Source organism: Melanotaenia boesemani, chromosome 2, assembly GCF_017639745.1.
Source record: "Melanotaenia boesemani isolate fMelBoe1 chromosome 2, fMelBoe1.pri, whole genome shotgun sequence".
Classification (NCBI taxonomy): domain Eukaryota; kingdom Metazoa; phylum Chordata; class Actinopteri; order Atheriniformes; family Melanotaeniidae; genus Melanotaenia; species Melanotaenia boesemani.
The window spans coordinates 34,310,184-34,315,096 of NC_055683.1; positions in this window are offsets into that span (position 1 = coordinate 34,310,184).

Here is a 4,913-nt window from a genome sequence, read left to right on the forward strand (position 1 = left end):
TTAAGGGTGGCATTACAAAGGCATTAAGATGATGGCATGTAAATTGTCCCGCAGGTTTGAGAAAACATGCAAAAATACATCAAAGCAGTGGCTAAACTCAGAATGGTCTGCTAAGACATTTTCTAGAGATTCTTTGAAGCATATTTATGAACTTTGCAAAAAAATAAAAAATAAAATCAGCCAAAGCCTCCAAGATTACAATGAGATTTGGATTTTAAAAAAGGGAAAAGCCTCACCTTCTTCGAAGCCCATCATTAACATTACAGCAGAACCATTATTTAGTCTTGAACCTGCCACACCACACCATTGTCCTTGAGCAGAGGTTTTAAAGTTTAAGTTATGTAGTGCATCTTTATTATGTAAATTTAGCAAAGAAATATAACTAACTTAAGATAGAAAAATAATACTTAAGTATCAAGACAAGCCTTATATCCATGAAGCTCCTCTTAGCAAAGAAAATTTGTTTGACACAACACGGCAGCCAAATCATTATTCTGCTTACTGGACAAGTTAAAAAATAAAAAATAAAGCAAATTTCCATTCAGCAGGAGTCAAGATTAAAGGCAGCTCATATTTTTCACATACATATCACAGCATAGGGTGTGAGAAGAATGTAAGAATCATATTTAATCATATTTAAAATAAGAACTGTAGATAAATAATACATATAAATATTATACATGTGTGTACAAGTATATACACATACAAGTAGTTTTTTATTTATCATGTTCAGAAATTAAATTCTTCTTTTCGACGACTCAGGGCAGCATTGTGTTTGAATGTAATCACATATTATTTAATATACTTGTGCTCAAAACCAGCTGTACATGAAACATTTTAATTCTACTGAGTTTTGCTTCTTTTAACACACTTTGACAGAAAAATGGGTGGAAGACTGTTCGATGGGGGGACAGAGCAGGATCAGCTCTGAGAATGTGAAGACAAAAAGCACTTACCGGTATATGCATTCAGATCCCAAACTGCACAAAGTCTGTACAAATTTTAAAAAGAAAGCAAGAATAGAGCTGGAACTAGAGGTGTTATTTTCTAAAAAGTATGAGGATAAAAGGAAGATTCTGGGATCCACTGTTCCCTTTCCAAAATCCTGATGTCCCCTTGGTCATTACACCACACTGGCTAATAATCTGTGATAAAACAGGAAGATTCAGTAACACCAAAGGTGGTGTGTAAAAAGTGAACAAATAAACTTTTCTGTGAAGTTTCACACAGAAAAGCCTGGATTATACAAACCTGAGCCATGAATGGAAATATGGTTCAGGAGATTTCTAGTTCTTTGTTTTGTAATTTGTTCACATATTTGGAAGATTTTCTGATGTTTTTATTGCTCTCTTATAGTTGTTTTATGATCTCTGAATTAATAATTTTCTGTATTGTTTTGTACCATTGTTGCACAACTTTGCCCCAAGGCAACAAAACATATTTTGAACTAAGGGAGGGTGTTTCCACCATCTGCAGTGGTCTGGTTAGTGTTTTGGTACTAAAACGAGCTAAAATAAATCATGAAATGATGAATGATTTGTGCAGTAGACGGTTAAACAGGAGATGGAAAGGACAGTTGATGGATACAGTATTGTTTTTATTTTCTTTTATTGTTTCTACATGAATGAAGTAAAAGTTTTTTTTACAGAATGTTCAGGTACAAATTTAGAGGTGAGGGGTCTCTAATCAACAACAACAACAATAAAAATAATAATAATGGTAATAATAATACTAATAATGGCTATTAAAAAAAACTAACAAAAAATCTTGCGTATCCAACACAAGTTTTTGTCTTTTTTTCAATATGAGAAATTTTTCACAGCCACTGTTTTTTAAAGCCTCTGTTTATAGTCTGACTTTGTCTTCCTCTGTCTGCACAACAGAATAGTGCTGCTTTCTTCCCTTCAACTACTCACAACAAAGGTGGAAATCACCATAGCAACCAGAAACTCATCAGGACCTGGCTGGTCCAATAGGTGCAGTGTGATCTCTGATATTATGTAATATCTGATGAAAACTTGTGAATAAGGATATAGTAGTTTAGGATTAAATGCCCAAAATTATTTAATCAGTTAAATGTGAGACTTTCAAAGTTTATAGCACAACGTTGCCTTGTACACAAGGAGCTGCAGCCTAACTGGAAAAACCTCACCGATCCACCTTTTGGATCCTTTTCAAATGACTCTCATTTTGTCAACAAGAGCAAATACATGAAAACATTCTGAAATTTCCAGATGTCACTTTTATTCCCATCGGCCCACTCTGATGAAATCTTTCCCACACGGAGCACCATCAGCTGTCAGCTTGTTGCTTTTTGCGCGTGGAGATCCTCCTTCATTTGAAACCGGGATCTGAGTGTAATTGGAAGGTAGCGATTATGGCAATTATTGCAAATAGCCGAACTGTCGGGTTGAGGCTAACACTGTGTCCACAACAGAGCTGCAAAATCAGACCTCTATTACAGATCCTCATCTCCAAGGTATGTACTGTCAGAGTTTCATCACCTCCTCTTCCATCTTTTTTTTACTGTTTCCACTTGAGTTGCTTTTATTTTCAACCTTTTCTATTGTTTCCAATATCACATTCCTCACTCACAAAGCTGTCCCTTCCACCTCATCACAACTAGAAGCAGTTTCACCAGTGAAATCTGCACAGCCACCATGACTACATGCAAACTGAGGTATAGCTGCATATGTTTCCAATTTCAGGCGTAATGCACCCATCCGCACAATCTGACCCAATTAGCCAGAGCCTCCTGGAAATGCCCCAGTCACCAGCCTTGGTGGTAAAAAGTTAAAGGGTCAAAGGTGATGCTGTTCATTGAAGGGGAGAGTCAGACTTACTGATGAAGGCATCACTTCCTGTCTGTCTGTCTGGCTGGCTGGCTTTCAGTCTGTCTGGTTGCCATGCTTAAGTTGTGGTTTAACTTGCCCATAGACATGTTTGGCACAGGTGTAGGACCGTGCAAAAAGAAGGAACCCAAGCCTGAAATTAAATTTCACAGCTTACTAAATGTGAACAACGATGAGTGGAGGGACGGGAGCTGGAGCCAGACCGCACGTAAACTCACACATGCACACTGAAGAAAGAATGCACACACGTGCACATACTCATGCAAACACACCGCTGCTCTGACAAACAACACATGCGTCTACAAGTTTTCCCTGCATGGAACTGAAATTAGCATGTGGAATGTTCACCTTTGGGGAAACGGCTCAGGAGGCAGAGAGGAACATGAGCATCAGAGCTGCAAAGCCTCATTAGTGGAAGGGAGGATATGGTTAGATAATTCTGCTAATGCCTAAACAGAAACAGATTGGAATAGGTGTAATTCTGCCGCACTCCATGTGATTTTCACACAGAAGCTGTTCCACTGTCAGTCTACGAAACGGCTTCAGCATACACACACTTTGCACGTCTTGTTTACATCGTCTGCACCGCTGTTCCATCTCCTCTTACAGCACCCTCACTTTTTCTCTCCCCAGATTACCTCTCAATCACTCCCCCTCGTCTCCTTATCTGTCGCTCCTTAGTTTCCTGTTACAGGGCTCGGTCCACCTACAGTGGCTACACTTTCATTCACTCGCTGGTAATTTGTTGCAGTCCACACACACACCTCCCACATTAGACATGGAGCCTAAAAAGTGAATGATCTATTTACAGTTACGTCTTCCATGTCCACAGTTTCCTGTGTTTCTCTGCATTTTTGCACCCCTCTGTCCCCTCACCTCCGCTTCCACGGGCCACGTTTTGCCTTTTTTCTTGCCAAGGGGGGGAAAATGTTACACATTGTAAACTTTACTCACTGTACAACACCCGCAGGATTGGATTTCAGAGGCAGACTTTGTGTTTGAACTGCTCTGGCAATTAGTAGAGGATAGACTTACAGTTCACCTACTGCACAATGGAGGCACCAGCCCGGTTGTACGAGCCCCTGTTCCCGTTTTTGCCCCCTCTCCATCTGTCATTTCTGTGGGACTGTGTGTGAGGCAGTGTGCGCATGTTTAAACTCTTGTTTGCATATGTTTGTGTGGAAATGTGTGTGTTGTGTTGTAATTAACCAAATTAATGTCATTCTGTTTAGTTTAATAATAGCCATTTAGTAGCATTTATCATTTTTAATTGATTAATAAGACAAGGTATTTATGACATAATTTTAAATATATTCCTATTTCAAAGGCTTTTAATCCAACTTTAGTTTCATGTATCTTTCATATCAGCAAGGAAAACTCACTTTTCAGATGTAATTTGCTTATTAAATCAGCAGTCACAAACATCTTGTCTGACAGTTGAGACGCTTGTAAATCAATCCTCGCTCTGTCATAAACCTCATAAAACCAGAATTTGGCACACTAGATGATGTAGTGCCTACCTGAAATTCCTTCTTCACTGGTTTATTTCTAACTGAGTCACAGTTACAATAAAATGTGAGAACCTTCTATGCGCAGTATGCAGCAGCTCCGCCTTGGAGCCTCCAAGCACTTTGAGGCCTCATGACTGACACTGATATCTGACAGAGTACGGCTTCTATGCAAATATTTCCTTTTGGTACAGAGTCATAGCACCCTCCGGTGGAACAGAGGGTACTTATGACCCTTCTCTATTAAACACACTTACCAAATACACACATAATTGGTAAGTTTTTGCATAAAGTTAGTCTCTTTAATCATCTGTTACCTTTCCTGGATCAGATATGGTCCCTAAAACATGTCAGTAAAGCACTGAAAAAGTGACCTGGTTGGTGAATGGGAGAGAAAGAAAAGGAGGGAGGGGAGGATAGTGAGATGCAGCGGGGTGAGGTGGAGGGTGGAGGCGCTCAGAACACCAAGCTGTTGTATTAATCTGCAAATTTTCTCAGATGACGCAAGGACTGTGACTTTGCCTCCCGTCCCCTCTCCCCTTTTCATCTCCAC